The sequence below is a fragment of the Crotalus tigris genome, unplaced genomic scaffold (genome assembly GCF_016545835.1).
Source record: "Crotalus tigris isolate CLP2741 ecotype Arizona unplaced genomic scaffold, ASM1654583v1 scf7180000018371.15429387391:27106975, whole genome shotgun sequence".
Lineage (NCBI taxonomy): Eukaryota > Metazoa > Chordata > Lepidosauria > Squamata > Viperidae > Crotalus > Crotalus tigris.
In genome coordinates this window covers 1,133,292-1,156,163 of record NW_024096970.1, presented here as the reverse complement: position 1 = coordinate 1,156,163, position 22,872 = coordinate 1,133,292, and the positions used below count along the sequence as shown (strand labels likewise).

The 22,872-nt window shown below is 34.8% G+C and overlaps 1 long non-coding RNA gene across 2 annotated transcripts in view; it reads left to right on the top strand.

Moving 5' to 3' along the window:
• Window positions 1–22,579, top strand: part of LOC120311852 — a 30,682-nt gene extending 8,103 nt beyond the window's left edge. Inside the window, exon 3 of one of the 2 annotated variants that reach the window (XR_005557745.1) lies at window positions 21,830–22,579. This is a non-coding gene — a long non-coding RNA (uncharacterized LOC120311852). Of the gene's footprint in view, window positions 1–15,887; window positions 16,256–21,829 lie in introns of those variants that run through there. The other variant, XR_005557744.1, reaches the window with a different exon arrangement.
• The last annotated feature ends 293 nt before the right edge of the window (window positions 22,580–22,872 follow it).

Here is a 22,872-nt window from a genome sequence, read left to right as displayed (position 1 = left end):
TACATAGTCCACTTTTCCAGTTCTTTGCAGGATATTGAAAATTGTGTATCTAAACAAATCCATGAATGGAGAATGATGGCTACTAACTTGGCTGGCAGATCTCACCAATTCAGGTCCAGATAAATTGCATTATGTTTACTTCTTTGATTTAGCATCACTACTTAATCAAAAGTTCTACACCTGGAGTTCTACACCTCTGCATAGATATCATGTGTGAGATTTCAAAGTCAATAGGCATGTCAAAGCCAAAGAAAGACTGTTTTACATTCCTCTCAAATATTTCATGTTGCACCAAAGGTTCAGTGTATTAGCTAGTGTGCCTATTATAATTTGAAACATTTTTTTTGAACTCTGATGGACCTGTGTTGCAAAAGAACCTAAACCATGAGTGTTTCAGTATATCATACTATAACACAATATGTTGAATTAAATATGTGTAAATGACCAGGCGTAATTTCAGTAGGCATAACACAATGATTAAAACTTCCATTAAACATATGGATTAAGATTAATGTTATTAAAATGAATATTCATTGAGATTAATGTAAATTTGAAAATAACAGGGGAAATAGTTTACTGGAACATTTAGGCCAAATAAGGCATCAGTTACTGTCTAATGGTTGTTTTAAAGAGAGTGTTTTTTTAATGACTTACCTGACTTTCCACTTGGCAATATAATACAACTGAAACATGTTGCAATCAAATATCATGATTCTGAATGTTTTAAAATACTTGTAAATTTAGGATCAGTAAGAGATACAGTGCTTGAACAGAAACAAATCATCCAATTTTATAAAGAATTAACAACAAAAAAATCTTGTTAGTTAGATAGGACTATATTTATAGCCATATATAAAGGAATTGAGCTATCAAATTTTGGAGAATTATTTGGCCAGTTATTAAGAAATCTAAAATATATCGATGATTGAAAATTTAAAAATTACATTAATTCATTGGAAATTAAAAATTCTTTTAAAAGTGGTTGAACTTTGTATCTTATATGGTTTTAGTAGTATTGTAAGATATTTAAAACTCACATTAGCAAGGTTTTAAAACTCATATTATCTAGCCTTTTTTCAGCTAGTTAAAGATTTTAATGTGATATTGAGCTATATTCCTAAAGCATAGAATTTATTGCCCAAGAAGAATTTTGTATTGAGCTTGGGGCATAGTAAGGAAGATAATTTTGCATAAATGGAAAAGCAACTTATTCTCCTTATTTTGAAGAATGGATTAAAGATATGTGTTACTTATTTTTGAAAAATATTTGTGTTCTAAAAATGAGAAAGCTAAAATGACTGATTAAAGAGAATGACTAAAAAGGAGAGCTTAATTAAAATTTAAAATTAAAAGTAAATTTTAATCAATACCTATGGATGTTGTATTACCTAGATCTATTTTTCCTCTTCCTTTTTTGTGTTAATCAGGCTTCTCGCCCTTTTTGTCACATTTAATTTATTGTAATATATCTAAATTTTTTTTCCTTCCCTGAATAGCAAACTTTTGTATTTTTTTCTGGTTGATATTGTGGTTTTCAATATTTGTATAAGGATGATGGTGATGTTACATTTTAGGAAATGCAGCATTCCCTTTGGGAATCAAACCTGATAAATTTCAAATTGATGGTATATTAAAAATTACTGTATACATAGAGGGAAATATTTCTATTTTCTCCCTATAAGATATTAACTCATCTTCAGTTGTAGCATATTTGACAGAAAATGAGTGGGGGGAAATTCTGGAGAGATATGGGTTATGTGAAAAAATATTAATTAGGTAATGAAAGGACGTACAAACTGAACATTTTTTTCTTGATGCCCTTGAAGCCTTGACTATTTTAGAATCTTAGAAGTTATAGGCTTTATCAGGCTCTGACTTTCAATGTCATGGATGATGGCCACCCATCCCTTTCTTTCCTTGACATTTCTCTGGAGCAAAGCTGGAGTTCTGTTTAATCAGGTTCTGATTGTTTAGATAGTTTCAGTCTTTGCTGCCAAGAAAACCCTAACCCTAACCTTAAAGAAAAAGGTCAGCAGGGATGGCTTGAGTTTTCTTACTCAACTTTAGACTAAATACACAATGAAGGCCATTGTTTCAAGTTTCCCTTACACCAATTACTGCTACACTCTTTTTAATTTAAGGGGAAGTCTCTTGCCTCCTGCAAGCAGATTAAGAACATACGCAGCAGGTTATTATGACTTTTGCTAAAGACAGTAGTTTCTGAGAAGAAATTGTGGTGGGTTGGATCACCTCACGTTTACCTCTTAGCAATTTTTGAACACTTGCAAAAACCTGCAGAGGCTGCTGTAGAACAACGAGGAAGCAGAAGAGAGCAAAGTAATATTGTCACTTGTCTTTACCTTTAGAAATATGGGATCCAAAGTACTTTGCAAAATAGATTTGAAAGAATGCTTTTCTCATACTCTCATTGAAGAAAAGTGTGGCTTCAAAGCCCTTCATAGCTCTGTTTTTCAAATACTGAATCAAAACATTGACTTCAGGCTGTTTGAGTTTGACCTCATAGTAGGAAGTGTGGTATTGAGAGAGAGGTCCTTTTCCTTGCTGAATCCCATATTGTGAAATATTACCTCTAGAGATGGCCGGCTGTTCATTTAGTTTAGTATTTTTAATATGTATTTAATTTAAATTCTTAATATGACACTATTATTATTTAGGCTTTCACCTGGAAAGATTTATATCTCTTTATTTTTACCAATCTGAGATCAGATCAAATCAAATCTTTATTATGGTCATAGGCCAGCATAACCCAACAAGAAATTATTATAGTCTTTTTATAATTTTTATCAGTATTTATTTTATTAGATTATATATTTCACTATATCATTTTATATTTGAGTTTTTAGTTTCTGAAGATTACTTTGCTGGATTTTGATTAATTATTTTTCTCTACTTTATAATGATACATGGAGTACAGAAGATCGGAAGAATCAGATTTCCTTATAAAATCTCAGAATCAAAGAATCATAGAGATGAAACATGATATTTAAGACACTGATTCCCTTAATTAGTGCAAAAATGCAAATTAAAGTATTCCACTCTGTTTAACTGGAATGCCTCCAACCTTCTGAGTAATTACTGCTAGTGTTGAATTGCTTTTACTGTTAGGAATTCTCTCTATATTATAATATTCAGAATCTTCCTTCCTGTTCCTTAAATCTTAAAGTGTTCATTAATATTTTCTCCTTATAAAGAATCAGTTAAGCCAATTGGTTTAATTGATTATTAATTTATTATTTATAATAAAACAATTTTAAATTATTATAGAAGAACATTTGATGATCATGTGCTTAGCACTACAAACCTAAGTTTACATACAAATTAGATACTTTCATGTAAATAAACCTATACTTCCTGAAACTTCTATACTGAGTCATCTCTAGCTCCAAAATGAAGAAGAGAAATTCTTTTTCACAAACATCACAATTTTTATATTATAATATATTTTACAAAGATTAATATTTTCTCCTGGCCAAGATCTTCTGAACAGAGGAACAAGAAAGACTTTCAGCTATGTAACTTCCATTTAAATATTTGAAAAGGGGTATCATATGACCCATCAGTTCTCTTTTCTCAGGTCAACATCAACACATTCACATGGAGACAGAGAGAGGGGGGGGAGAGAGAGAGGGAGAGAGAAGGGGGAGGAAGGGAGAGAGAGAGAGAGAGGGAGAAAGAGAGAGAGAACTGTTATAAAGAGGGTTGGATTTCCAGCATCCCCCTCATTTAGAAAATATTAGCTGACACCGGATCCATTTGCGTCATATTTATTCTGGATAAGAATTGTTCCCCAAAGTTAATTATACCCAAAAAATTAGTAAAGGAAAGGAATTCTCATCAAGCTTTAAATAAATAGTGCCCATAGAACCATTTCACATTCTTGTGTATGTGTGTGTCTATGTGATGGTTTTTAAAAAATGTAATAGCTGTTATGTTTATAAAAGTGTCTCTATTCTTAGTATATTAATTTCTGCAAGACAAAACATGCTTAACACTTGCCAGGGATTTAGGATCATAAAGCAAAGATGTATGAATTACTAAAGAAACCTATTGGCTAGGTCAATGACCATTTAGTTACCTGTGGATATGGATAAAGCAAACACTATGGAACTGGATCCATGTTGGGTTTAAATACTTGGATGTGCAAAACAAATAGTAAAAATCCATCATATTTGCTTTCATGGCTCTATAAAAATGCAATCAGATGCCGGCACAGCAGATTGTAAATTAACAAAATATAGTTACTTTTCTACTAAAATGTGGGAAGCATAATATTACAACATTTACATTTATCTGATTTGAGTTTTCCCTTGGAGATGAAGTAGATAGAGAGACAATTTTATGCATCATTCTGGTGGAACATGATACCAAATTAAACATAAATTTTATACAGCTGTTCAAATTCATTAAATACATTCATGTATTGTCACGTTATTAAATTATTTTGGCAATCTATAATTGATTAAATGACCAACTCTAATAATAGCACGTATTTCTTAAGTCAGTATATTGGTGTTAGGAGAATTTTATATTTGGTGTGTGATCAATTGTTCTGTTAGACTGATGGTTCTATGCCAAAACAGAATTACTATAGCTGGAAGATTTCACACTTGATCTTATTGCTATCAATAATTGTTTATGTATTAAACTAAATATTAAAAATCTTTTCAGCTAGATCTTTTTTTCACTTTTCTAATATACAGTAAGTATAGGAAATGTGATCCTAATCAAAATGTAGCACAGTGAGAAAATGAATCATATTCCTATGAAGAATTCATTTTCTGCCTGACTCTCATTACCACAGAGGTGATCCTGACTTATTACCAGTTCCTTAGGCACTGTTTAAAGTTAGGACAGATATGGAAAAAAAAAACTAGTTAAAATCTTGAGTCAAAAATCCAACATCCATCCCCCTTTCTGTAGTTACGTGACCAAATCTCAAATGTTTGGCAAGTGGCCTGCATTTATAACTCTTTGCAGCATTCTATGGTCACATGACCACAATTTACTACATATTTATTGAAAATTGATGTTTAGTTCTCCTTTCTGGCAAAATCTCTTCTTCAGCAAATGTTCGTTCAACAACCACCACAGAAAAGTTTGTAAAATCAGTCACATGGTGATCTGCTTTACATCTGTCATGAACTAGAACTAAAATTACCATCTTAATTATTATCTTAAGTTGAGGACTATCTGTATTGTGTCCCACTGAACACAAATAATATCCTGCAGTCAGTGTAGCAGTTCAAGGGCTGAAAGAATAAGGCCAGTGGGTATGGTTCAAATTTGTTTCTGTGTGATTAAATGCCCATGTGCATTTCCGGATGCAATGGTTAAATACTAAGGAAAGTTAATATGTTGTTTATTTAGCAATCTCATTTATCTATCTTTGTAACTGATAGCACCTTTATTCCATAAATTTCTATCTTCTCTTTACTATCAATTTCTTATTTTTCCTTTGGTTTGAATATCTTATACTAGTAAATCAACCTTGACAATGCACTGTTCAGGATATGGCTCTTGAAGATGCTCCAGAATATGCAGCAGACCAAGAACAATGACAGCACATAGCTAATAAGATATTTTAGATTATGAAATATCATTCTGAGCAGCATGGTAGCCTAATGGTGAACAGGTTCACCTCCCACTCAGAAGGTTGAGAGTTCAATCCTAGGTAGTGCCAGATATTTCTTTCCTATGGCACAAAGAAAAAATATCTGCTATGAACTCACTTGGTGTCAAGATGGGCATCCAACTAGTAAATTCTCAGCTCCATCCAGGTGCCCCAAAGTGGGCCCTGCTATATCACAGGAATAATGCTAGGAAGAAGAGATTATGATATATCATTCTGTGTTACCTATGATAGTTACCAGTTCATTTCCAGGTTCAGTTCAGCATACAGTAGCCCTCAGATTATGAGGACAATTAGGATTGGAATTTCCTTTGCTAAATTATGCTATCATAAAGCACAATGTCACACAACTTCTTGACTTAGTAACAGCAATCCTACAATCCCAACTGCCATCATAATGCCAGGACCATGTAGATTGTAAATGAGAACAAGTGGAAATCCCAGGCAAGCAAGTTGACAGGGGCAATAAATTCTGCATGGTCTAAAGTGGCCAGTGAGCAATTTTCATCTATAACATGACTGTGTGGCCCCTGCTTGCCATTTGAATGTGAGGTTGCTTGCATGCTTCTAACTCTAAACCTGTGTCCCATAATCCTCCTGAGCATCATTATTGCTTTAGTAAATGTTAAAATCTGTATTGATAATCTGCAATAAACACAGACTTAACAGAGACTTTTACATCAGATGAATGAATGAAAAGCAAGAGAACAAAGCAAGGACAGGTGAGCCAAGCATACACACCACCTTGACAGCCTGGAGAAAAAGCGGAATGAACGAATAAATAATAATAATAATAAAAATAGTGAAGATGATATAAATACGTGATGTGATACAACAGGTTACATGATATGATACAACAGGCAAGACAAGAAGCAACGGGTGGAAACTAATCAAGGAGAGAAACAACCTAGAACTAAGGAGAAACTTCCTGACAGTGAGAACAATTAATCAGTGGAACAGCCTGCCTCCAGAAGCGGTAAATGCTCCAACACTGGAAGTTTTTAAGAAGAGACTGGACAGCCATTTGTCCGAAATGGTGTAGGGTTTTCTGCCTGAGCAGGGGGTTGGACTAGATGACCTCCAAGATCCCTTCCAACTTTACTACTACTACTACTACTACTACTACTACTACTACTACTATTATTTCCTTTTGATGGTTGTTACAATGCCATACCACTTTTGCTGTGCCATTATCTGTTCTAATCATTTTATCCTTTTAATAAATTCCAGTTCCTTTTGTTTTCAGTAGCAACTGCATGGTAGCTATTACTCCATGTTTTTCCCTCCTTCCTTTTTGCTCTCGATGAAAAATGAATAAACAAACATTTTACCTCAAGGGTTTATCATTTCAGACAATTACTTTCTGTGTAAGTAAACAATGCAACAAAGTCTTTTTATGGAATAGAAGCTTATGAAGTTATAGAAATTGAAGTTCCCTTTGGACAATTTGGCAAGGAAAGATGGAAGTAGACATGCTTGGAACACGCCCCCCCCCCAAACGCTTTATTAAATGAATCAGTGTAATATAAATGTGTATTTCTTCACTGCCAACTGGGTTCCCACAAAAAATGTTAGAGAGAAATAATACATTATAAATCCAGTTAGCCTATTATTGGCCTGCACCTTGTCAAAATGGATTTTCATCAATTACTTAAATCTTTTTTTCCTTAATAAATGATATATACCTTAACATTTATACTGTTGAAAGACCTGAAATAGCAGATTCAGGACTTTTCATTTTGTTATTTATTAAATAATTTTATTAAAAATTACAATAAAAGCTAATACAAACTAAAAGGAGAAAAAGAAAAAGATAGAGAGTGAAGAAAAGAAAAAATATGAAGAAAAATAGGAAACTGCATTGATTAGGGAAAGTTGGATACCAGTTGGGTATCAAATGCACATTTGAAGCTAAGAGCTGATCTGGATGTCAGCTTCCTTCAGTGTGAGTATGGGACGATTTTTGAAGGGCAGGAACAAACAAATCATAAGAAAAACAGCTATTCTATTTTCTTGATCTTTTAAACTACCCCATTACAGGTAGACCTCAACTTACTACCATTCATTTAGTGATTATTTGAAGTAACAACTGAAGAAGGTGAACTTATGACCAGTGGTGGGATTCAAATATGTGAACAACTGGTTCTCTGTGTGGATGCTGCTTCCAGAAGTCTATTCTGGGCCTGGGCAACAAAAAATTAGCTATCAGTTCTGCTGAAATTGATGCGAACTGGCTGAATCCCACCACTGGTTATGACTGTTTATCACACTTATGACAGTTGCAGCATTTCCATGGTCATGTGATCAAAATTTGGATGCTCTAGCAACTGGCATGTATTTATGAGGGTTGCAGTGTCCCGAGGGTCACTCCTTTTGCAATATTCTGACAAGCAAAGTCAAGGGGGGGGGAGCCAGATTCACTTAACAACTGTGTTATTAACTTAACTACCACAGTGATCTGCTTAACAACTGCGGCAAGAAAGGTCATAAATTGGGGCAAAATTCACTTAACTGTCTTGCTCAGTTGTGCTCAGTTTTGGGCTCAGTTGTGGTTGTAAGTTGATACCTGTAGCGATAAAATACAGTAGAAGAAAATTCACCAAAGTCTGTGGTAAATGCAGTCCAAACAGAACATCTGGTTATCGCTTTACCTAAAATAATGAGCAGAGTTAAAATCTGGAAATGGATTTTATTACAGGTAGTCCTTGACTTACAACAGTTCATTTAGTGATGGTTCAAAGTTACAATAGCACTGAAAAAAGGGACTTGTGACCATTTTTCATAGTTACAAAACTTTGCAGCATCCCCATGGTCACATGATCAAAATTCAGCTGCTTGGCAACTGGTTCATATTTATGACCGTTGCTGCGTCCCAAGGTCATGTGATCACTTTTTATGACCTTCTGACAAGCAAAGTCAATGGGGAAACCAGATTCACTTAACAACCGAGCTACTAACTTAACAACTGCAATGATTCAGTTGTGGAAATAAAAGTCATAAAATGGGGCAAAACTCACTTAATAAATGTCTCACTTAGCAACAGAAATGTTGGGCTCAATTGTGGTCGTAAATCGAGGACTACCTGTAGTTAGCCTCTAATCAGTTTAAACAAGGGAGTCTAGCAGCTTAAGGAGGCACTTGCAAAAAAGTTCTGTTATATGTGAAAACAGATGTAGTTTGTGTTTATGTTTGTGTATCTATAAAAATAGAAAAAAACAGTAAGAGAACAGAATAAGAACATACATATGATAATGAGACATAATGTATTTAAAGAGACCCATATGTTCTTTCATCTAATCATGGAACGATTTTAACAAAGTTGCTCTTTTGGTATGTTGAAGGAATATAACTATTTGGTGTTTGAGTATTTATTCCTTTAGTGATTGCAAAAAGTATTCAAGGCTTCCAAACATGATTTAAGAATCACTATTAACTCAGGAATAACTGACACAATACGTTTAAATCCATGCATGGTCTTGTATAAATTCCTCTAGCATGGTTACAACCAATTATTTAATTATCACAAAAGAAAAGGAAGAAATCCTGGAACACAAAGATGTACATGCACACATCCCCAGTACAAATTCTCTATAAGACTGTAAAACACTTTTTTTTTTCTGTTGAAGGATGCATTCTCATGGGTGTGATATGTACTAATAGTAGTGAGACAGAGCCAAAAGTTGCTGGGACAATGTCTTCATTACTGAGAGTCAGTGTGGTTAATGACAAAGTCAGTGTGGTTAAGATGTTGGACCAGCAGTGAAGAATCCAAGTTCTAGTCCGCTCTCAGTCACAGAAGTTCACTGGGTGACTTGGGGCAGCTGCTCTCTATCATGCCAACCTTCCTCATAGGATTTCTGTTGCCGAGAAAGATAAGAGGGGAATGTTCTGTGTACACAACACTGAATTTTTTAATGAAAAGTGGGATGAAAATCAGTCAATCAATCAATCAATCAATCATCAGTGTTTCTTTCTTTTGCTCCTCCTCCTTATCCATCCCATTGATGGAGAAAAACAGGTGGCTTTTGGCACAACAGAATTTTTGTGCTCAGCTTGTAAAATTATTCTGCAAAGTCCATGAAGATCCAAAGCTACACTTTGGCCTCATTTTAGTTTGCCCTTGTACAAAATCCCAAGAAGATATCTTTCCAGTTGATCAGCCTTTGTTCTCTCAGAAAAACTGCTATGTTTGTAACTTTGTTCCTGTTTTCTAATTAACTGTGTTAATAGCACCATCAGCAGCAACAGCAATTGAAATAATAGGCAGAAAAATGCTGGAATTAGTTGATTGTCCTCACAGGACAGTAATAAAAATGTAGGTGTAGGAATATTTGATCATGTGGATCCTCTTGTATTTTAAGAGACTTCTAAACAGGATGAAATGTTCTATTTAGGAGCTTTTTTTTTTTTTTTTTTGAGGACAAGCTTATCCATAGTCTTCAATTTATGACCAGTTATAACTGTTTGAAGTTTTGACAGAACCCTGAAATTGGAACTTACAACCTGGTTTTGAAATTTTGACATCCTGAACCTCCCTCCAACCTGGTCATGTGACTACATTTTGGATGCTCGGCAACTGGCCCATATTTATGATGATTTGCAGTGCCCTGTCTTCATATAACTGTGATTTATAATATTTTTGACCAAAACTAGCTTTCACTTTCTGGTTTCCAGCAAAATTTCCTCATAGCAAACAATGGCTTTGCTAAATGACTATAGTGCTCACTTTATGACCATTCCAAAAAAGTCATAAAATTAAGCATGGTCATGTGGTGATCCACCTTATGACCATCACAATTTACAACTGAAATTGTGTCCTCAATTATGGTGATAAGTCAAAGACTACCTGTATAAGGTTTTGCAAAATGTACACAGTTCCTAGTAACTATCTTGCATCTATTCAGATGCTATCTGAATGAAAACAAAACTTGTGAACTTTACTTAAATCTAATTACAGAGAGTGTTTAGATAAATGTTCCCATAGACATGCAGAATTCCAGTCATCTAGCAATGGTATTTTTTTCTAAGGCAATTCAAAAGAAAAGAAAGCCAGCTGACCTTTCAAATTGATTTATGAGTAGATTGTGGACCATCTGTGTCTGTTCTTCTCCAAAATGTAGTTTATTTGGCTTTTCTGGTTGTCCACTATTGTGTGGCATTGAGACAGCTGTACCAGTCCAACCCAACTTAGCTTCAGCTTAGGTAAGGTAAGATAATTAATTCTAAAATTGGTAATCACCAGAAAATCTCAGGGCTGTGAACTAAATTGGAAATTTGGGGTGGTTGGTGGGGAACAAAACTATTCATCTAATTTTCCAAGAAAATATGGATGTGGAAATAGGCTCAACCTAAAGAAAACTTTATGTTTAACTTATTTTTATAGGCATTTATTTCTGAAAAAAATGTTATATTATCAAATGTAATTCTCTAGCTATCATTTAATCTATCATTTTGACTTCATTGATATAGTTCCTGATCAAGTTCTGCTGAAAATTCATTCTGTGATATAATGAGGTTTCTTCCAGAGATAAAGTCCTATTTGCTCTATTAATTTAAGCAGAAATTATGCCTAAGGAGGTGAAAAGGCTATCCTTCCTTTTTATGAAAAACCATATTTCCAGAAAAAATGTACTAGATAAACCTATCCATTAATTTGGCTCTTTTTTCCTCTTTCTCAATCTTGCTATTTGATGTTCAGCAAAAGAGGAGGATGTGATGAAACCTCTAAGCAAGAGTGCACATATATCATCCATTTAAAGGTGCAATCTGACAACATTTGGTGGGCAGCCCATCACAGTGGGAGAACATCAGCAAAATGTACACTGAAAGAGAATTTTGGGGAGATTTACATTTTAAATGCTGTATATTGGGGAAAATTGGATACAAAAACTCTCTATGCCAGGAAAAGCCATGACTGTTCTAGGAGATTTTGTGGGGCCTACTTACAGCCCCTAGCCCAAAGACATTTTTTAGAGAAAACAAAGTCCATGCTCAGATATACAGTATTAAATCAGGCAACTACCATGGTACAAAAACACTTTCTCAGGAAAACTGTACTGTACTGAGCCAGAGGACATTCAGAAGGACCAAGAATGCTGTTAAAGATAATGCTCATATTACAACCATTTGTCCAGTGACTATTCAAAGTTACAAAGGCTATTGAATAAGGGGAACTTACGATGGCTCCTTGGAATTTTGTCTGTTGTAGCATCCCTCAGTCACACAATAGTGATCTAGATGCTCTATGCCTGGTTCATGATTATGGCTTGCAGGGAGTTGCAGTCACATGATTGTGATTTCGAATGTCCCCTGCTGGCTTTCTGCAAGCAAAGTCATTGAGAAAGCCACCAGGAACTTGGAAATTATAATCCCTCCAAGTCCTTGTTTAATAATCTGCATGGCCCTCATTTAATAACAGCAATGGAAGCTGCTGGAGCTGCCATTACTAAATAGCATGGATTTCTGATTTTTCAACTTACCACCACATTGCTTAATGATGGAGTTCCTGGTCCCAATTGCCATTGTAACCCGAGAATTACCTGTGAAGCTAGTAAAAGAAAGTAACTTCATAGGGAAAAAAAACTATGTTCATGGAATAGCTATATCTTTGTTCTTTCAAAACTCCATTGTATTTGCAATCGTCCCCTATTCCCTCAGAGTTTATAACTAATGGCTTCACTGATTCACTGATTCACAAAGCACCAGAGGGCAGGACAAGAAATAATGGATGGAAACTAATCAAGGAGAAAAGCAACCTGGAGTTAAGGAGAAACTTCCTAACAATGAGGACACTTAACCAGTGGAACAGCTTGCTGTCAGAAGTTGTGTGTGCTTCATCACTGGAGTTTTTTTAAAAAGAGACTGGGCAGTCACTTGTCTGAAATGGTATAGGGTCTCCTGCTTGAGCATGGGGTTGGACTAGAAGACCTCCAAGGTTCTTCCAGCTCTCTTCTGATTGATTGATTTCACTAGGCACATTGTATCTGTATATCTGTATCTGTATCTATAGCTATAGCTATATAATAATAATAATAATAATAATAATAATAATAATAATAATAATAATAATAATAGTGCCTGGCTACTTTAGTCTTATAGGGTTGACATGCTCTGTATTCCTTTGATTAAAAATGTCATCTATCAGGATCTCTAGCAGGGCCTCTCCTCTAGAATTAAGTGTCCTTGAGATCTGGTTGGCCTCCACTCTGCTGTTGTTCAAAAGAATGCTGGAGACTTGGCTCTTCACCCAGACCTCTCCTAGGTGAGGGAGAGAGAATAAGACCCTTCACTTCATTCTATCTGGTGTTCATACTTCCCATTTTTATATTTTATTAATTGTATTTTATTTTGATTATTGTGAGCTATCCAAAGTCAATGGGAGTTGGGCAACAAATAAGTTTAAATCATCATCATCATCATCATCATCATCTCTATTGAAATATGTGGTAGCTGCATACAATCACATGTATACTATAATTTGTAAATGTTTACAAAGAAGAATTATAATCCTATGCTTCTTTAGGCCTGTCTTTGCCTCCAGTGCTGTCAGTGAAACAATTTATTCTTCAGTGTAAATGTCTCCTGGTTTTCATTTTAAATGTACCCTTAAAACATTCTACTATAATGCCACACAATGTAGTTACTTAATGAAAGTCTTTTTTTTTAACCCTCTCCAAAATTGAAGCCTAGAATACTGTCTTCCTAACAAATATAGTATGATGGAGTGAGTGTACACCAATTCATACTCTGTGTTCATAGGAAAATCATGCTTTTCACCAATGACCAATCCTTCTTTTCATATTGAACATATTAAGATTCTTCAGTTTAATGAATATTGTACATGCTGGCTAGAAACCCATTTTCTTCACATATGTGGTAGGGTGTGAAGGGGCTCTTCAAGAATGCTAAGTCCTGTTTCAGCACCTCAAAAAGTCACATCAGAGCATCCATGTCATCAACGTTGAACTCCCCCTTCAAAGGGCATATTGGAGAAAGGGAAATGGAATGCAATCCTTGCTGGGCTCTGCTAAGAAAAACCCTCTCCAAAGCTATGAAAAAAGGAAAAACGAAATAAAATAAAATAATATATATATAAAACCTGGACAGGAACATGCTGACAACAACCTTGCATTATATTTGCCCTTGAGCAACTTGTCTATGCTTCTTCTCAACTCAGGGCATCAGTCACAGCTGCCTCGTGCTTAGTTCCTATTTGGCTTGATTCCTTGTCAGGTCAGAATGAAGAAGAAAAAAATAATGATCTAAGAAAGGTTATGAAAGATGTCATTGTCACTTTATCATGAGTTACTTAGACTTGGAACTGTGGAGAAACCTAATGAGACTAAGATGCTGTGTGCAATGTCAGGTATGCATTCTCATTAATACTGGAAGGTCCATCAGATTTGATCAAAGCCAGAGCATGAGGCAGCCCAGGGTGATTTGGAACATATGTTATTTACTCAGGATAGAATAGGCAGATTTGAACCTACTGCATTCCCGTTTGGGAATAAAGACACCCAACCTATGTCTCTGGGATTTTCTTTTAATGTAAATAATGGTAGCAAGACAACTGAGCCAGGGAGATGGGAAAACAAAACAAAACAATAAAGTAAACTGAAGCACCATACAGATAAAATGACAATGGTGTAGCATCAGATGCAAGCTTCAGCAGATCTATTTCCAAATCATAGTAACCTTTGGAATGATTGCACTGATTGCTCTTGTTGCAGTGACTTGGAAACTGGTCATGAGTTGGCTTACAGTAGATATTTTTTACCATTCACTCTACTGTTCCTATGTCTCTTATTTTAAGTGGCTGTGTGAACATGTTTGTGAACTGCATTAGTCAGCCCATGAATAAATTAGTGAACATTTGTTAGCTTTCAATTTATTTTATGAAATTAATCTCTTATACTTTTGCCTCAAAGCCCAAGAACCAACTTTGTTTTAGTCAGGGGGAGGCATAATCTTGCCTTATGGACATGTCCTCTCATTTGGAAACACCCTTAGTCTTTCTGTCCGATATTTGACAGACACATTCCCCACCGTAGCAGCTATGGCTGCTATAAATTTCATTCAATGAATTATTTGCCAGTGCAACAATGTTAGGATTGTTTTTACTATTGTTATTTTATATAATAAAATTTGGATTGCTAACAAAGAATTAAGGGAGAATGGAATAGCTATTTCAAGTTTCTTAACTCTCTTCAGCCAAACTTACCCTCCTGAGATTCGAGCCTGGGCTGTGTGCATGTTATATATATATATATATATATATATATATATATATATATATATATATGAATTTTTCCATAGTAATATTCAAGGTCAAGACAATATTAAATAGTGTTCTGCGGATTGGATAACTATGAATCAAATTAAATAATCTTAATATTTATTGGATGTATTGAAAACAGGAAGGAAAGAATAGAGGATTTTTCACTCCAGATGTAACTACTATATGTTAGAATATCCAATGCCATAGGATATTTATATTGTTGTCAGGTATTTATTTTCGGAGGGCTTGGCTAGAAGGAATACCCTATCTCGAAGAAGTGACTATTTATTTCTCTTTTACAATTTGTAAATGCATAAGGAACAAAATGCAAGATTTGTTTCTCATTTAAACTAAAATTCTAGAGATTGCCAAATCCCTGGCATGTCTGAAAAATCAAACTGTAATTTACTATTTAGCCTTTCTATCAAAGTTGCCAATTATCCAAATACCTCTGAACACATTCTTCCCTCCCATGGACAGATTTAATATTCCTTTAATATTCTTTGAAGTTGAATGTCTTGGCTATTCCTTGACAGTGCTTCTAATCTCTTGAAGTCTCTTTGAAGTATTTCTCTCCTGGCTAGATTTTCCATCCAATGTTGTATCTTTACCACTTTCATTATTAGAATGTGCCAAATATGTAGTAGCCTTTCCTACAGGCATGTGTGGAAGCTTAGACTGTAAAACTATATTAGTAAATACAGTATGTCTGTAAATCTCTTCACACATTTTTATAGATCTTTATCATCAATGCTTTGATTGCTTAGCATTAAAGAAACATATCATATTGTTCTCACCCAGCAATCTATCACAAGTATATGTTATCTTGTTTGATTTCTTGTTTTTGTAATTTGTTTTAATTAGAACCTAAACACAATGTAATTATTTTAAGAACATTAATTGAAGATACAGATAAAGTCTGAACAGTAATGAGGTAATCTACTCTTTTTTTGCTGATAGATACGAAAGCAATGAAGACTAATGGACCACAGGACTAATGGATACAAATGAAAAAAACTGCTCAATATGCAGGAACAAGTCTGAACATATAGAAAAAAGTGCTTATATCTGTGGAAACTATTGAGAACAATGTCCTCAGTACACATGAACATAAATATTTTAAGGAATAGATGGTGATGGTGATGAATGATGATGATAATCATCATCATTTTGAATGAAAATGGGCCAGCCAAAAATAACTCAGTGAATTCTAGTTTCTTGGGATCCACTAAGAATTTAGAAGCATATAGGGTTTTAAATTAACTCAAACATGTTCTAAAAACCCAAGCCAAATAATCTGATCTTTAGGAATTACAGAATGCTGGAGACTGAATGTAGTGTTTATCTAAGGAATCATCGTAAAAAAAATAAAAGGAAGTTTCAGATTCAAGCTCTGTTGCTGCCACCCTCTGTCTTCAATTTAAAAGAAAACAAAAAAAAGGTCAGAGAGATATTATTATCAGATTAGTCAAAATTTTTCTCATGGATGGAAAAGCATCACATGTACTCAGTAACACTCAACAAACAAGTCTTTCAAAAATCATATTCACCACTTCCAAATTTGTGTTGAGTGGAGATAGATGCACAGTTTTAGCTTCATACTGAACACTGACCCCACAAACACAAATTTTGGGGGAAGTGAGAATGTACAGCTGGTTGTATTAATGTTAAGGAAACTAAAACTGACAGTAGCCACATAAGTACTGTAATCTCCAAAAATAAATTTTAATAATTTTAGACCCACAGATAAAGTAGGGTTCCATGGCAGGGAAAGCTAATGGGAAAAAAATGTTCAAGATGGATGAGAAATCCAATAAATAAGATTATAAAAACACACTCACTCACAGTTCCAGCTGAGGAAAAATAGAAGGATTCACAAAAAAGCTTAATGAAGACAAAAAAGGACACATACAAGACATATAAAGAAGGACAGATTAGGAACAAGCTAAGGTTTGAAATGAGGTACAATTGGTGAGGAATGGAACAAAACAAAACAAAATATAGAAAACGTTTCCTTAGGAATATTCAAAGGAAAGGAAAGAGAGAAGAATCATTATACTAATTGCTCTATAAATACAGCAAAATGTAACAGTGAAAAAGTAGAGCTACTCATTTGTTATTTGCCTCAGTTTCATTTAGCTAGAGGGCATATATTCATTAGACAACTGTGAAGAACAGAGGTACAACTGGTTCTTGAGACTGAGAGTAAAATAGTCAGGAAATATTTTTTTATAATTGTCAGGGAATTTAAAACTTCAGGATGAGATGAATTGCTTTTTCTAGGGCAATAAAGGAATTTGCTGGTCATCTGGCTGAGCTTTATTTGTTATCCATGAAGAATCCTAGTAAAATAAAAATCTGAAGTTTGGCAAAAGAGAAAAAGATCAATGGAATTAACATACCAATCAAACTGATACTGATACATACATATTCTAAAATTATCAAATTAACAATAGGTGGCAAATAGGCAGTACCTTGAAACAATGTGGTTATTATGGGACAGTACCATGAATTTGTCAGGAAGAAGTCTTGCTAGACTCTCTGATGCTGTCTCTCTGTCCCTGTCTTTTTGTTTCTCTTTCTACTGATTCATTTTATTATAGACTAGGGGAATGGCATGATGTATCTTTATTTTAGCAAAGTATTGGACAAAGTACCTCATGGTTAGCCAACTCGATAAGAATGGATTAGGCAGAATACACTAAGATAGATTCTTCACCCAATGATGAAGCAGAAGCCTGAGTATATACAAGAGAAAGTCAAGAGTACACTACAGTAAATCCATCCTATTCCTTTTTTCTCTTTCACCTCTTAAACCCAGAAAGGAAAGAGATGGAGAGAAAGCAAGCAAGAAAGATAGAGGGCAAAAGTCTCTGGGAGATCTAGGAGGTAACTTGACATAGGGTGAATACTGGGATTGTGTTTTGTAAATACTTCTTGAAAATAGCTGCATTGTAAATAGGGGAAAAGCATAAAAGCCTCTACTGTCTTGTTTTTTATACCACTTGCCACCATTGCAAAGCAAAATACACCTCCAATTCAAAAAGAACCCCATTAAACTATGTCAGGGAGATACCACAAAAGATAATCTGTGCAAGGCATCATATCAGGAGTTGGCAATAAATCATAACTGTCTCAATATTTCACCTTTATTCTGTTCTTGACAGAAGATTCTTAGACAGGACTTAACTAGATTAAGATATTTATTGCAATCAAGAATGAAGTTGATGACTCATTGCAAAGCAGCGTTCACAGGACTTATATGTCTATGCTCTAAAGTTTAAACTTTTGACTTTTTTGTCCCATCTTTCTGAGTTAAGCAATACTTGGTGGTTTACTTGATAGTTATGGTGGCTTTCTACCATATATAATAATCATCTCTATCTTGGGAATACCTGGTTCATTCCATGCCCAGATTTGGCCCTTATAACTTAAAGATTTATACTCTTCAACATTTGTATAAATGTTGTGGAATAAGGAAATTGGTACATAATACAAAATTGGGTGGGATAGCAGAAATAAATAGATAAGCAGAAATAAAATTCAAAGTGTTCTTGAAATTTCTGTCCAGGAAATAGAAATTAAAGTACTGGATGGTGAGGGGGGGATACCTTGTTTAGTAATAGACTTGTGAAATAGTTCTTGATAGCAAATTGATTTTGAGTCAACAATGTGATGTGGCAAATCTACAATTTTAGGCTGATGCAATATCACAGGAAGTATTAGATCAATTCTATTGTACATTGCACAACTATAGGCTTCATGCTTTAAGAGTTACTAGACAAACAAGAAAAGGTTCTTATAATGGTAACAAGAATGATAGTGAGGAAGAGAGATTGAAAGAACCAGGCATGTTTACTTTTGACAAGATGAGACTGAGGGAAATAGAATATGTTTTGTGCAAATTTACTGGAACTGAACCTTCTTGTGTTCCCTGGAGCATTCCTTTATTCTTACAGAATGTGCCAATTAGGCTTTTAGATAAGATAAGATAAGATAAGATAAGATAAGATAAGATAAGATAAGATAAAATAACCTTTATTGTCATTTTTATACTGTGGGCACAATGGCACACATCAAAAATGAAATTTAGTTGCCCGCTCTCAAATAAAACACATACATGACACATACCTAAACATACTATGAACAACATATGTATAGACCCATATCTCTACATATACATAGCAAATAAATATTAAATATTGTCCACAGAAGTATTTCAGTGGTTTTCAGGAAGCAAATCTTCCAGAATAGGATGCAGTTCAAGAATATCCTTAGATAGCATAGTATTTCCTCATTATGTATCTGAAAAACATTGTGTGCATAAGAAAATCAAGATCTATTCTTGCTCAGTAATAAGCTGAAGACACAACATAATTAACTGAAGTTACAGGAAGGCAGACTTTGCTCCCACCCCTCTCTCTATGTACATAGATGTGTGCAAAACAGAAATAATAATTTGATGGGGAACCTACTATCCAGAGAGCTAGTTAGCTGCATGAAAGTAAAAGCTAGATGGTTATATAATGGAGCTGCTTTGATTTAAATTAGAGCCAAGTTTGAATTGGAATCAAACTCTCATCAAGGCCTTACTTTCAGGTGCCTAAATGGTTCTATACAAATAAATAACATGCACACACTGATATTGAATTGTCTTGCTTATTTCAAATAACTGGTTTATCATTTTGAATATTTGTTCTTCTGTAACTATTTTCAGTCATAATGATCTTGTCAGACATTTTCTTATTTATAATAGTAAGTGTTCGTAACAGTGCTTTTTTGTAAAAAAAAAAAAAAGGTGCCAGAACTCACATGTCATACAACCCGCCTTGCCTACCCTACAAGGTTCCATCCAAAAAAGGTGCCGGAATTCCATTCTGGGCATTCTATGACAAAAAAAGCCCTGGCTGGTAAGTTCTTTTTAAATGAATAATCAACATGAACAATGTGCAGATGACACAATTATCCAATGCCTTGGAATGACATTAATTTTTAAGCTTCTCTAATGTTATACAGATATAAAGAGCAACATTGTATTAAGTAAAATATGGCTGATGCTCATTTTATTACACACAACAGTTGAAGACAGGTTATTGCAGATGAATGATAGAAGAAACCCAAATATTTTTGAAGGCTGTTTGGTTATGAGTCCTTCCTGTAATGCCAATTTTTTCTCTTCTGCAAAACAGTCCTATATCACTGTCATTATGGCTGACTTTGAAACATTAATAGGTCCTCATCACCATACTTCCTCATTCAGCAATGACAAAAATGCAAGAGAGCATCCAGTTTTTTATATTCCCCAAAGCTGACACTTTGAGGAATATAAGCAAAGCATCCCTTTGAAACTGAAGCAGACACATCTTTTTACTTTGTTTCATTCTGAGACCTCATCCAGCAGTTCCCATACTTGACAGGGTTTCTGTATATATACAGCAGGAGTCCACACACACCCTGTCCACAGCCTGGTTGGGAATCAGGCTACAGATGTGGTGGGAGAGTATGCATTCACACAAAGCTACACTTGTGAAAATGGCATGTGCATGCGCATGAAACCATACCCTCTATTTTTTTCCCAGATTGACCTCTAATTTCAGAATGCCTAAAACTGAATCAAGCCACCCTTGAATATTGAATAGCAAAATAGAATCATTCATTTTTCTTGTGTAGAAAACTTTGGTCAAATCAATAGAGGATATTTCACAAGGTCTATAATATATAGATTTCATTTTTTTTTCTTTATGGAAGAAGGCTATACTATGTGTTCTGGTATGTCTATTCAGCAGTGGATAACCTTTTACTGACCAATGTAAGATAATAATGCAACAGTAGGTTAGAATGCCATGCATAAGAATACCTAGAATTTTTCATTTTCTTCACTTTTAGTTTCTGATAGCAAGCCTTTGTTTTGCTTTAAAACTGTGTTGAGTTTACCATATATTTTGTGCAGTTATTGTATAGCAGTTATTTTCAGCCATCAAAACTTGACAGTGAGCAGTCAGATAGGATTCTCAGCTCCAGAAAGAGATTCAAGATCATATATGGCTCTGGAGCCTTAACTTGCTTACCCCTAGTTGGTTGGTTTAAAATAGCAAAAATGGGTAGGCTTGCTCTACTTAGCAATCTTCAGGAATACAGACAGGAAAATCTCAGTCTGTGTTCCTAGATAGGGGGCAAAGAAGAAGGTTTAGTAAAATCTTCACTCAACAGACTCTTATTAGGGTGAATTAAAGAAGACATAATGGTTCCCATAAATATATATACCATATTTTCCAGCGTATAAGACGACTTTCTAAAGTGCGGAAATCGGCGCCGAATTCGGGGGTCATCTTATACGCCAAGTCGTCTTATACACCAGAAATTACAGTAGTTTCCAGCGTATAAGACAACTTTCTAGGCATGGAACTCGGCGCTGAAGTCGGGGATCGTCTTATACGCCGGGTCACCTTATACGCCGCAAAATACGTATATATTCATGGTTGCAAATGAATAAGATAGCGCTCAAAGAAATATAACTTGACTGTGAAATCAGATTTCTGAGATTGGGCATTTAGGCCAAGCCCTACTTAGAAATTATTGTTTTCCAAGTGATGTCATCTGGAGCATCCTGTCCTTGTATGGTTAGTGGTATAATAATAAAAGACAGTTCAGAAATTGGTCCATGGAGTCTCATGGAAGAAAATAGAAAACTGGAGATTGAATTGTTTAGGCTAGGACATGTTTAATCCTGTATCAGATTATTCACATACTTATCATTGTGACGGCTCTGGCTATTTTATAAAAATATATATATTCGCTTAGATATAGTGTTGTGTACATAAATAAGCCTGCTTAGATCTGAGGTTTATTCATGTTAACTCCTAGTTTATGCTTCTCTTCCTTTTCTTTTTGTTTCTCTAAAGGGCTAATTTGCAAGTGTCTCAAAAAGACAGTCCTTTTTTCTCCCTTCTACCATATCACATGATCCAGCTTCGAATTCAAAGCTCCAAACATCTATTGTTTCATCATATTTGTTTTACAATAGAGGGAATCATTTCTATTTTGCATTTGACATTGCAAATGAAACTGAAGAGGAATGACAAGAAGAAGGACTGCATACAAACAAGAAGCAGCAGCCACACAAAATTCAATACCACCAGGAAAAGATAAATAGTCAAAGAAAGAATTGTTTTTTAAATATTCATCTTCCAGGCACCAGCTACTGATCTGTATAGGATTTCTTTTTTCAAACATGACCTTTGTGGCGTGGTGCCCAGATATTTGCAGGCCTGCTTACTCCATCTAATATAGATATCAGTCCAACTGATTAGATCTAACAGGACAAAATTGTTATTGACTTCACCTTTTCAAGAGATTTGTGAGGCTGAAGCCATAACTTGAAGCTTTTCAATGGCAGTGCCAATGCTTGGAACAACCTCCCAGAAGAGATTAAGTTAGTTTACTTATCAAGCCTTCTTCACTGATGTTTGGGAAGTTTCCAAAGACGGATCTTCTCCAAAGAGCCTTCCTTGATTATTATCATGCCAATTTCAACTTCCATTTTTGCTGCTTGTATTTTTGTACTTTGTGCAGGTTTTTTTATTCTTATGGAATTCATACAGTGGCCACTTTACTTGGTTTTATATATTATAGAAGCTGCTGAGAGTCTTTTTTATGATGGTGGGACAGAAGTGTGGAAAATCAATCAATGCATCTCATATAATGCACTGACAGGATAGTGGCACTAAAAATTGGCCCATCCTTCTGTAAAAAAGTTCTTCATCAATGGCAGTACTCTCTCTCTCTCTCTCTCTCTCACACACACACACACACACACAAGTTTATCTAGAGTTATCCTGAGGTAAAATGGGTGGCCAGTAAATCTTCTATATCTATCTGTCTGTCTATCTGTCTGTCTGTCTGTCTGTCTGTCTGTCTGTCTGTCTGTCTGTTTGTCTGTTTGTCC